Genomic DNA, 13,602 nt, shown 5'->3' on the forward strand with positions numbered 1-13,602 from the left:
TTTATAAAAAGGGGATGCATACAAGATACAGTCGAGATGAACAGCAACGAAGGCTGCGTTTCTTGACAGCCCTGGCACGACAACTCAAATTTATATGGCTTTCTGTCTCAAAAGCTCTACACTCTAGCAAAAGCTAAAAAAAAAAACCTCTATATCTTGACAACACATGCCTGCTTGACAGTGCCTGCTTGACAGTCATGCTGCTGCTGTTGATGCTGCTGGGCTCTGGTGTTTATTTGCTTTCGTTGTAAGGCGTTGCAATAAACTTCACAGGTAGAAGTAACCCAAATTGAAATACACGAGGCACTACTGCACCAGATGTGTGCTCACAGCACTGTGCACGAGCCCAAGATCCAGCGCACAATACTACAACAAGCATGGGTCTTCATTTCATCAACATATGTCCCTGTGTATTCATACAGTGTTACTCCTTACAATGCTTTACCATGCTCTATTACACTTTTGCTATGCTTTTACTAATGGCAAACCTTTATGAGAGATCCACTTGAATTTATTGAGAGTCTGTATAACAAGAAAAGGCATCAGAATTTTTTTTTAAAAGTTGCTACTTTTAAAACTTATTTCACTATGAATTCACATGAATGTTTTTCACTTTACTGACCAGGGATAGAGTAATTTGTATACTTTGAAAGAATACCAGGATCTTGAATACCTGATCTCTTTGGAAAGTCCATCCCAGATATGAAACTCACATCCCCTGCCTCTAGTCGCACTCCCCTTCCTCCCAACACCATACCGTGCACTGCCAGAGTTCCAGCAGAGAAAAGGATTTCAAAACAGCAATTGCAGATTTCACAGCCGATCTCTTAAAGAGACTTAAAAATGTGTTTTTTTAAGGGATTCCTTCCAAATCTCCATCGTTTCCTTTGGCTTAACTCATCTGTCGGTACAAACACACAACAAATAACCAAACACCCTCTCTTGGCTGCTCTTTTCATATTAGGAATAAAAGGTTGCAAGACTAAGAGAATACTGTGTTTCTAAAGTGACAACGGCATTGAATTGCTGCGCTGTTGGTACAGTACCATTCAGATTTGACATTTTAAAATTCAGTTTTCCAAGACCTGCAGTACACGATAATAATACATTTGCTTAAGATTATTATTATTTTGACTTTAATTGCTACTTGGCAACGCATGTACATTAACGTGCCATTACTGGGGTGTTGCGCAAGGCAAATTAAAGTCGACTGTAATGCAATTTTTGTTGAGTTTTTTGTTGTCAGAGCTACTGCAGACACAAGCCATTCTCCTTCCCACCCTTTTGAACTCAGGATGCCTGCCCTTTCACATGGAAACTCTTCACGGAACAGGAGGCCTGGCCGTTGAGTTTGCCTGCAGACTTCTGGCTGCCCTCCTGCAAGACAAGGACCTCTGGCCTGTCTTTCCTCTCAAGGTTTCCATTGATTTTCTCATACATGCAAGATCCTTCTGCAGTCTTCACAGCTATTGTGATGCGATTGATTTTATTTTTTACATTCTCCTGCAGCAGCGTTCCTTGCCAAACTGTCAAAGGCAATACAATGGTTCTGTACCAGAGCTGAGGCAATGGGGCATTGACACACAGTCAGTGACAAAGATGAGAACGCTGGTTACCACAGTGGTACCATCTTCATATTCTGATAGTCAGTACTGCACCAATGGCACCACAATGGCATGACCCATATACATTATAGTGCCATGGTAGCTTATCATTAGCAATGTGTTACCATATACTGAGCAGTAGGGATTGCTGTGCAGAAACTGTCGCTAATCCATTGTGTTGCCATTGCTGTGGTTTGCTAATGGTTCTGCAAGGGTTATTGCATGCATCTGTGTCTCTTCTCTCTTTGTTTTTTTTTTGATAGATAAATAGACATACACAGTTCACATTTTATACACAAATGAATCATTTTCCACTTAGCTTTGCATTGCTGAAGAGCTGCTATCCAGCTGGTAATCAAAAGACATGAGTTTCAAGCATTTCTGTTCACACTCCCCGAGGACCCTGCTGTGGAATGTTCCCACAGTTCCACAAACGTGCTGTTTTTTATATTGTATATGCATTCGCCAAAAGGGCAGATACATTTTTTTTTTTTTTTTTTTTTAATGCAAATCCATACATAATTTAAAGTTTTTTTTTTTTTTCCTTTTCCCTGGCTGTGTACGTAGATAGCCAACAGCCAATAAATGAAGGAACTATTTAATGTATGTGAACATTGTCAACCCATTACATCTCGCACACACACACAAATAATAAATACATTTTTGGTTTAACATCCCAACTGTTTCCTAAACAGAAATAAGCAACAAAAATTAAACACATCCAGTATTTGTTCAACAGAGCACTAATCAAATCAGCGTGATGTACTGTTAAACTGTAATGTCTGCTGTGTCATTGCCAATAACAATAACCAGAACAGGGAAGCGCTCAATGCAGATTCATTAAAAGACTGCTGCCGATTCCAATCCAGTGACACCAAGGCCCTTGTTTTGTGAAATCTTACAATATGAAGGTTTCAGTAGCTTTCAAAATTGGCCCGTGATCTCTGAGTTGAGATTCATGTGAGGAAGCCTCTCAGGCTCCTAGAATCACAGGCAGTCTCAGCTGTCGCATAGTATTCTGACCTTTAACCAAAGAACACAGCTCTATAAGGAACAGGGTCACCAAGTATCACTAATGAAAATGAACAGATTTCACCTTTAGGCCTTCACCAAAAAAAAAAAAAAAAAAAAAACACGTCTTCATGCTCTTTTCTATTAATCTACTGGAGTTAACGTAGCTGTAGAAAAGAAAATCTTCCTTTTTTTTTCAACTTTGTCTTTCTGGACCATGCTGATATCAGTCTAGTAATCCAATAAAGAGAACAGTTAATCTGAGACAAGACAATCCAACAATTGTGGACCTTAATGGCTTTCTCTGCAAGCATGTGGAAAATTGACTATCCTTCAAGTTTCTTTTTGGTTTCCATGGAAACACCTTCCTGTCTTTTCTAGATAAGCTATCAAGACATCCTTTCTTCTGACACTGCACTTTTACGAACGTCTGCAAAAATAAAAAACACAAAGGCAAGCCCTGAACTCAGCTTTCATCTCTCAACTCCCGAGTGATTCAAACCAGGACGCTACGTAAACTCAGACACGCAGCCGTCTGTGGAAAGTGCAGAGGGCTTTTGAGGAGATTGAAAAATAGAAATGATTGTTTGAGTAAAGTCAGAAGCCCGGAAAGTAATAAAGAGTCAGATACCGTGCACGGAAATCTGAATGAGCCGAGTGCCCGAACCTCGGGGGACTGTTTAAGAAAGGGGTCGGTTTATCCCAGGTGCGTCTGTCATACACTCACTTTAATAAAATGAAATGCTTCACCGGTTCTCAAGAGTAGGTTTCACACCATTAGGAAATTATAAATGCAATGTTCTGAAGTTACAAATACTTCAAGCCTTTCTTTCGGTTTTCCATACCAACGACCACTCATAACATTTTCAACAATACCAAAATAAACGAGTATTAGGGCCAAGGTAACCATATCTCGTCTGTATGGCAATAATAAATGCTACTCGCATCACAAACAGGTAAAGGAAGCGCTGTGCCTAACGTAGACGTGCAGCGCATGCTTGTTTAAATTGAAATGCATGCAGGTTACACTTGCATTAACCTTTCCATGGAAAACACTCAACACTAAAAGCAGCCACTGCATTTCAACAGAGGGCAAAAAGAGTTTGCATTGCATTTAACTCATTATGTATTAACCTCAGACTCACGTTCAAAATGACTATTGTTATCTTTCAATCCTTAGTGTGGTTTATACAGATTCATTCTCAGAAGGGAATGTATGATCATATTGTGGACCGCTGCTTCTGCTTCTCCATGTAAGCGCTCCAGGGCAGAGAATAATATCTGTCTTCCAGTTAATGTACAGTTTGAGGGGATCACCTGCAGCGCTGTGGTGTTTAATTGGCTTGCTGTGAACTCTACCAGAAGCAAAGGCTAATTACGGGGCTTGGATTCAAAAAGAGAAGCCTTCAGCATGTCAGCATCAGAACAAGAAACGAAAATGAGACGTTACTGCGAAGATGGCCGGGGAATATGGGGTCATTGGACCACTCCATTCTTACAAAGGGGGGACAACACACATTAACTACTTGAGACAATGAATTGAAGACGTTGAAACATTAGCCATTGAATTGAAGTTTCTTTAGGTATTTCTAAATTCAGTGCTATTAAGTGTTTAACAGGAGACGAACGATCATTGAATTGAAGGCGTAGTTTAACTATGGGTATAGGTCGTTCATTTTTTTAAAGAATGGTTCACGCTGTGAAGCAAAAAGCTTTGAAAATAAAACCCCTCCACATTCTTGAGTGATCATTACATGTGCAATGACTGTCCAGGATTACAGTATATGACTGAAGCTAATGAGAGGCTGAGAGAGTCAAGTAGTACCTCTTAGTAATCTGGACCTCATGCTGTTCAGACTGTCTGTAAATTAACAGGAGGCTAGTCCTGGCATCTAAAAGAAGGGTATAAAGCCTAGCCTTGAATGAAGTCTCTAGAGAAATCAACAGCCTATAGACTAATGGTACAAACATGTCATGGTACAATCTCTAGAGTACAGCGACAATAGACAGTAGGCTATGTGCCAGGAAGCAGCACACAGTTCAGTCCCAAAGTTTTGAAATATAAGTAAAAGAATCGCAATTTGTAAAAGGCGCTGTGGAAAGCAATTTAAAAAAACCTGCAGCAAACACAGTAAGACATTAGCATAGCAGACAGTCGCTCGACAAAAGAAGAGTTTACAACGTGCAATTCACTTTGGAGAGCTCAAATAAATGACGAAGCAGTATGGGTTGTTTTTGTATTGCCTCTATAAGCCAATAGCATGTGCCATAGGTGACGGTACTGTACCAGTTTCGATAGCCTTGTCCTGTGAAGCTTTGCCTAGTCTGACAAGCAGGTAAAGCGGTTCGTAATAAGAAAAAATGTCTAAGAAAAGGTACTCGAAACGGCAGACTGCTCTCATAGTATAGAAAAGATAACCCCACTGAAAAACAGGCGTAAAATATAAATCAAAACAAATGTGCAAGGTATGACAGCTTAGCAATGCAGGTAGACACCCATGAAACAATTTCACATCCTGTTAAGCAGAAGCGGTATTGCCCACTTCTGCACAATTCAGGTCATTAAGCCAGCACTCACTATGAAAAAAAAAAAAGGGCTTGATTCATGGCTCTCCTTAAACTGGGATCCTGTTATTTTTATATGTGAGCTCCTTTTAAAAGACTGCAGTGTCTTGCTGTGCCTGAAGAACAGATTCAGTCTGTAAATGTCATCGACTGCAGCTTATTAAAGTGCGGAGGCTTCCTGTTTACACAAGGGCACGGCAACTATAAGGAGACTCTTGTTTCAAGCTACATCACAGGGTCAGCGTAATCGCAGCGATGTGCGAGGAGAAACCAGAGACATATCCAGCGTTGCATCAATCCTCTTTATAACTCATTACACGCGAGCTAATGAAAACCAAACACATCTAGGCTGGATTGAACAACAAACGGCTAGCCCACAAAAATACATTGTTTTATTAACCTTTACACAAAGGGCCACGGTCGCAAAGCATTTACCAGCCTGCTCCGATTTTTGCTCCAAAAAGAAAGCACTACATTGATGTTAAAAGGCTCCAGCTCAGAAGGTCCATACAGGAGCTCTTCCATGCAGACTGTGTGTTTCAACCTGGTTCTTTAACTTTAGCATTTTGGTTTTTCATTTTACAAAAACTAAAAATATCCTGTTACTTCCCTTGAATTTGTCACATCCACAGGGCTTCAGTTACAAAGCAGCAAACAGGTTATTACCTCATCAGCACAAACTGTGCTCTGCCTGTCCAACCTGAAACAGGAATAGCTCAAGAACTGAGAAGTGGATTAGAAGCGAGTGATGCACAGAGACATCTAACCTCGCAGTCATGTGTGGTGTAGTTAAACATGAGCGTCTGCCTTGCGTGATTAAGAAACCTTTGGAAGACAGACCCCGCACACGCTTAGAAAAAATTGTTGGAAATAAGACTCCTACTGCATAGCAGTTTCACTCATTCCAGTTTTTATTACATGCTTGGTTAGCCACACCGTATAGGTAACAAGCTCAGGTGAGTCTTACTCATGGTAAAACCAGGCACGGATCAAACCGTTGTGCAATGGGAGTCATCCTTCATGCTAGTGTTTCATGAATCCTTCATGCTAGTGTAACAGCTGATGGACGACCAGCTTTCATCTAAGAACAGCTGTCACAAATCATCTGGAAGTATCCAGAGCCATATATCCCACTAAAACAAAAAAAAGCATGGTCTTCCAGCATGGAATGTGATTAACTGCTAACTGGAGAGCATTCTTGAACATCAGTCAGTTAGAACTGGTACAGAAGGTGACTTTCACTAACCTGGTAGAAATCAATAAAACAAAAATAGGCTTCCAGGTTTTTTAAATAACTAATGACAACTACACTGGTAGCTAATATACCCAAGGTTGCACAGCGGATTTCAAGGGAAGTATTGGAAACAGAGGCCAGCTCCTCATGCAGTGCTGCAGTACCATTCCAGTGATAAAGGGCCTGGCTACTGCTGTACCTCACAACACAACCTCTAGGTCAGTGCGCTCTGCAGAAAGGTGTTGCAGTAACTGGCTATTAAAGGAGGTGCACATTAGTGGTCTTCAAGGGTTTGGAAAAGGCAGCATGCTTAGGGTGCAGAGTCAATGAATCCCAGAACAACCTCAGGCACTCACTCATCAGTAATAAAACTGCAGTGTTTCTATGGGATAACCTACCCCCATACTGTACATGCAGGTAGCGCATGGCTAAACGCTTTACATTTCCATCAAGCAGGACACTTCGAGAGCTTCAGGCACCACAACACGCTGCCCGCTTTCAACCAGTCAGGTTCCTGCGGTGCTTTAAAGAGGATCCAGGGAAGGCAGTGGAAGAGGCCTATATTGTCTCCAGGGTTGAACTTTGATTCAGCAGAGTGTGAACTCAAATTAAACAAGCCAGCCTGGAGTTCCCCACGCTGCTACGCTCACAATGCACATGGTCGATTTGGAAACAAATGTCCATTTTTAACATCGGCAGTTGCAATGGTGCAATAAGTTACACAGAGCACAGGGTAGGCTGTGTCCTGCTAAAGTCAGTGTAAAAATTGAATTAGACAGGCACCAGCAGGACTTTCATGGCTGCTCTGTAATTCACTTGCATTGAAATATTGTAACACTTACACCACAGGCATAGCTGGAGTTATGGAGAACTGGGTGTGTCTTTGTTGTTGATATTTAGAGCGCAGCCGGGACCAAGATAAACTGGAATTAGGAGCTGAACCCTTTAATCCTTTAAAAACAGGCTTACAATGTTTCATAAAAACAATATGCGTGTGGATAACTGTCTGCCCAGTAACATAGAAGCATTATATTTATTCATCTGTATTATTATATTTTAAAAAATGAATTTGTTAACAGCTATGCACTAGAACGCACAAAAAGCTCAAACATATACATGCAAATGAATAAACGCACTAAAAACCATCTGGAATCAAAAGGATAGTGGGACTGGGAACCTTGAGTTATTTATACTATTTTTTTTTTTAAATGAACACATTCTGTACGTACACACACACACACACACACACACTTACTGTAATCCCACAGCTTATTTAAGACATCCAAAATAAATCTGCTTGTGAATGTTCCTGACAGTATAAATTGTAACTGTTCTGTTTCTCCTCCTCTATATAACATGTGCCTGTGATAACATGGCACTTAATAAGATAGGGCAGCACACTCGACAAATAAACAGTGTTCTGTTACCAAACCAGCCTGCCCACACAAAGGCTGTGCGACCCAGCGAATGCATTTATTATTCATTTTGTTTTATTTTTTATTTTTTTAAAGGAAGGGCACATGAAATGTGCCTGCTGTACAACTGGGAGGAGGAATAGAAAAGAAAAACAGTTCATGCAGAACCCTGAAGGAGCGCTAGCTCAGTACAAACGATGCATCCTGAAGCGTAGCTCCACCCGTGGCGCCTGGATCAGCAGACAAGCGGAGCACACTGGGGCACACAGAAAAGGCTCGGTTCATGCCACAATGTCGAGGGACACGAACCAGCGGATTAGATCAACACGTCCGATATGACAGGCATGCCAGTTGATTTGTTCTTTATCAGAACAGTAATAGCCTCTTTGAATATGCATAGGGAAGTGCATCGCAGTCCTGTTACCAACACAGCCCTGCTTTAATGAGCACAAGAGCCAAAATACACAACACCAACGACCCTTTTGAGAGGGTGGTCTGAACACTGCCAAGGCTGGGAAACTATCCTTCACAACTATTACAATAAACAGAAAGCAGCGAGGCTTATGTGGTGCTCATGAGTGTACTTCCACTGACATCTGTATTGAGAACTAGCAGAGGCAGGGCCTAGTGCAGACGCTACCGCTCCTGCGTCTGTTAAAGGTCATGGAACACCTTTAAATTTGGTTAATCAAAAACCTGCTTTTTAAAAAATAAATAAATAAAAAAAAAAACCTGAGTGCAATCCATTCTGAGATTCAGTGGTCAAATTTATACCAATTAGTTCTAGTCTGAGCTGATCAAATAGTCCCATTCAATAGCTCAGACCCCCTGATTAGAAGAGGAGGCGAGGCAGGACAGGACAGTCTGCCCTCAGGCTCTCTCTCTAAGGAGAGAGACAGAAATAATTATTTCAAGTCCAGAGATTTCTAGAGGCCATTCCCCTGAAGTGTCAGAGAGATTGTGATCCACCCATCAGACAATGAGCTCCGATTTCCATGAGCAACACAGACACAGATGATGTTAGGCAGTGTTAGCCATTCTTAGGAGGTCACAGTTAGACTGCTGTACTCATCATAGCGGCTCCATCAAGAACATTAATGCATCAGTTAAGATGTGACAAAGCCTGCTGGAATCTGAAATCCTGACAAGACTACACATTCCCTGTTTCAAGCCATCAGTCACAATGCTCTGTGCAAATGACCTCTTTTGCCAGCAAGTGGCTTCCTTGACAGAAGAAGAATGATGTGGAGGAGGCTGGTTTATCCTGTGTGCCTCACAAAACGATCACACTACAGATTTTGCGTGGGATAGTCAGGGATGAATTAAACTTTGAGGATCGAGGGGGGGAGGACACACATACACACCCTTTCTTATTAGACACTGTGACTCAGTATTCAAATAACTTTAAAAAAAAAAAAAAAAAACATCCATTGAACTTTTAATTGTCTTAATTTGAAATCTAGGAAGGGGCACACCCTCACTATAGAACAGCGGCATCCCTTTACCACAGCATTTTTGCAAGGTCATTTTGCAGTTCCCCATGTTCATTAATATGCTTTGCCATACCTCGTCGGTCTTTATAATGCTCATTTCTGCTTTTTTACACTTTGCTGTGCTTTTACTATGGGAAACGTCGAGAAGGGTAATTCACTGAATCTGGGATTAACGGCACTGTTTTTACAAACACCCTGCAGAGACGTGATCACGTGCTATGAGGGGCGATCAGACAGGGAACTGTTTAATTGATTACCTGCCAGCAGAAATCCAGCAAACAGTTTGCGAACACATTTAGCATGTGGTTTACTGTAGGCACAGTATCCCATTACCGTTTCAACAGTAGCTATTTAAAACTGGGTGGATTTCCGGGCTCATGGGCGTGTCATCCGATATCAGCTACATTTCATCACTCACCCACTTGCCAGCCCCTTCATTCTGGAGATATTAGGCCACCTCACCGATGAGCTGATTCCACTCTAACGGGTGATAATTAGTGTCAGGCTTGTTATTAGGGAATGGAGTTTGCGCTCTTGCAGTGTAATTGTCTTGGCACGTTCTCAAACGCTGTTCAAGGCTGCTGTGTGGTCTGCTCACGTGCAGGTTAGCATTATATATATATATAACTGAAATATGACATTGGAAAAATATGCAGTACTGCAGACTGTATTCCAAGAGTAAAGCATGCATTTTGTTTTTTTTGTTTTTTGAGAGATGTGCTTAATGTTCGGGATACACACGTTTCTGTCTCTCTATATCTCTATTGTAAAGAATGCTGACAGGCCGGTACCGATACCAACTACAGACGGGTAGTCCTCAGCAACACCATCAGCACCAGCAACTCGTTTGTGATTCCCTGATGTAACAGTGTCACACACTGGCCAGTCCGTGTAATTTACCGGGATGGTCGGCTGTCTGTAGTCCCTATAAGCGACTTGAGGTTTCATTCTGCCCAGCTTTTTCCCCACCCAAGGCGCAAGGCAGTAATTGAAGACAGAGCTTCTGTGATTCACCAATGCAGCTGATAGTCACACACTAATGACAGCAGCTGATCAGCGTGTCATTACGGAAAAACACTAGACCAGAGCACTGTAAACACAAAAAAAGGGGTTGCTGAAAATATTGCAAAATGTAAAACAAGCCAACACTAAAGCAAATGAAAACTGATAAAAATTAAACATGACGTAAATCCACATTTTAAAAAAAGTAAAGGAATTTCGCTCAAGCGCGTTTGTTTGTATTTCCAGAAACAAGAGACTAATACAAATGAATGGTCAAGCACTGTCACGCCGTCCACACAAAGAGAGAAACTGCAAACTGGGGTTATCGATGACTGAAACACGCATGAAAATAATGTCAAACAGCATACAAAATTGTATTTCAAAACTACTGGGCGTTAAAAAAAAAAAAAAAAAAGAGGAACAGCAGTGTTATTAAGAGAGATACGTTTACATGCCGTTTTAATAATAATAATAATAATAATAATAATAGGTGCAGTGTGTCAGGTTTTTTCATTTGATTCACCTGAATTACACAAAACATACAGACTGAGATACACAGACACACGCACTAAACTGTGCAACACACTGGCCAGCGCTATCATAACAAAATAAAGGCAAGTTGCAGTACATATCGCACAAGCTAGGAATATGACAGGTGTTACCGTACCTCCTCAATGTTGTTGACAGTGTTCTTACATCTTGCCATCTTCGTGGTGAAGGACGAGGTTGTGGGAGACTTGTAATCTTCCCGGGTCTCGTCAATGAACTCACTCACAGAGATCAACTCCGGCATTTTTGTAAATAATTAGCTAGGCAGGCAGCAGCAAAGGTGAAATAAAAGTTACAGTGCAATAAATAACACTGCTAATAATAATAATGATATAACTCCCCGCATATATCATGCGGTGAATTACTGATCTCTTAGCACAGGAACACGCTCACTCCTTCTGGCAGATCATTTCATTGACTCAAACCGGGAAAGGGAGAAACGGAACTGCTGCTGCCTCTCATGATCGGATCGGGGGAGCGCGCACTGGGCGGCGGCGGCGGCGCGCATGCAGGTGGGCGTGCATTTTATACATTCTTATTTTCAAAGAGGAAGCGCTGTTATAACATGTGAACGGTTTGACAACGCACACCCCCAAGCCCAAACCCGTTTTTTATTTTGTTTTTTATGACTCAAAGCTGTGACACCGCAAGCTAGTCTGAAGAAATACTGAACACGGATTTGTCATGGCTGGTACGCTGGTCTTCCTGAGAGGTCTGATGTCAAACACTCAATCTAACAGAGTATATGCATTTAATGGTGTATTGCAAACCCCTTTTCTCTTTTTCTCCCCGTATAACACCGGTATTAAGGTAGAAAAAGGATACCTTTCAGTGTAAATACTTTAGCTGGGGACTTGAAACACATTATTAGTAGAGAGTTCCTGGAGAGAACTGCTGTATATGGTTCCTTTGGGACTTCTCCAGAACCCTTTTTCCAAATAAAACCAAATGCTTCTAAATGTTTGAAGATAGGAAGGCATTATGTTTAATTATGCAGTGCTTCGTATATAGGGAACCCTTAATGGGTTTCTTTAAAACGTTGCACAGAACCTGGACTAGAATAGCCTGACTGCCCCGGCAATGTAAATGCTGGCTGGACTACACTGTAGTCTGTATACTGTAGAACACTCCAAAGGTTCTTTATAGAATCTTAACACAGCAAGGGTTCCGGAGAAATCCCTGGAGAACGCCATGATTCTGTGCAGGACACCCAGAATGATACAACAGTGCATACTAGTTTTCATTTACCAAGTGTGAAACTTTTAGAATGAAGCCTTGTTAACACAATATGGTGAATAAGATCGGATTTAATAGTTTTGCAATCTTGCAAAGCTTTCATTAATACAATCCCAGAATGAAGCACACTGGAGTAAAATATCTTGCAGGAGTGAAAAAATCACAGATTTCTAAACACAGACTCCCTGTGTTTATAAAGGATGTTGTCGCCCTCACTATATAATAGCAAGTAAGCAGAATGCAATTAACATACTGTAGCTTGTCTATGCACAATGCCCATGCATGCGAGATACTCCAAACTGTGCATTTACACCAAATGGAGGGAGGCTCGTCTGACGCATGTAGATGGCTTACACAGAACTTAAACTTACAAAAACAGTGTTGTGTGGAAATGTATTTATAAAGACAGATGAAGCCAGCTTGTGTTACGCAAAGCAAAGGGCAGAGACAGACTGTGAACCAACTGCAGTCATTAAGCGACCCCTAGGATGGTGTGAGTAAGCTTCCCCTTTAACCCTTGTATAAATCAGAAGGTGCTCAGCCCTGCTGAGAGAGGTGATCCTTCAGGGAAAGGAAACAGACCCAAGGCCTGCTGTACAACTCCCCCTTGACCTTTGAAAAAAACTATCCCTTAATAACAGTGTGCCAGATCACAATACACACACTCAAAGAACTGCCTAATGAGCTGCAATCTCCACTGGCTCCACTCCTTCCAGTGAATCTGCCAGTCTGCATTTGCTTCATGAGAACACAAGGACAACACAGTATCTCTCCACAAGCCTCGCAGCACACACTTTGCATCAAGTTCTAGCGATTTGCAAACTGACCCACCAGATTAAAAAAACAAATAAGGTTTTCATAAAGCATGTTTGGCCAGTCAGATCCAGAAGACAGCTGTTGACCTTGCAGACTTGCAATAGCTGAAGTGAAGCTCAAGTTGAAACGCATGTGCTTATTTCAAATGAAAACTATTTCCAATGTATTCATTTTACGTTGCGTTGAACGTCAAGGAGGCTGTACTGTCATTGGAGTTCAAATTGATTTTCCTATCATCGCCCAGCTCAGGAGACAATAAGCACAGTACACCGCAAGTGCTTATCTGGGCTTTCGCATTGTCACACCATTGTGAATTGCATTTTCATTTCAAGACAATCTGAAATCTGTTAAAGGCACAGATGTGCATCTGACACACACACACAGACAGGCAGGGATGGCATTTGGATGAATATAGCATTAATAGGGGTCTCAAGTCATCAGCACAATCCAAGAGCCTGATAAAAAAAATGCAAGGCCAAGCCATTCTACCAGAAAAGGATAAAGGATAAAACAATCACACTTTTAAAAGGTGGCATTTTACTCTGCTGTCTGCTTACAGGAGGCGATTGCAATTTTACGTTTTCCTGAATTTCCTGCAGTAATAATGGAATTCCTACCTACCTGCTTGGAGAACTCAACGACCAATGATAAATCCTAGAATGATCAATAAATCACTC

This window comes from Polyodon spathula, chromosome 8 (assembly GCF_017654505.1).
Source record: "Polyodon spathula isolate WHYD16114869_AA chromosome 8, ASM1765450v1, whole genome shotgun sequence".
Taxonomy (NCBI): Eukaryota; Metazoa; Chordata; class Actinopteri; order Acipenseriformes; family Polyodontidae; genus Polyodon; species Polyodon spathula.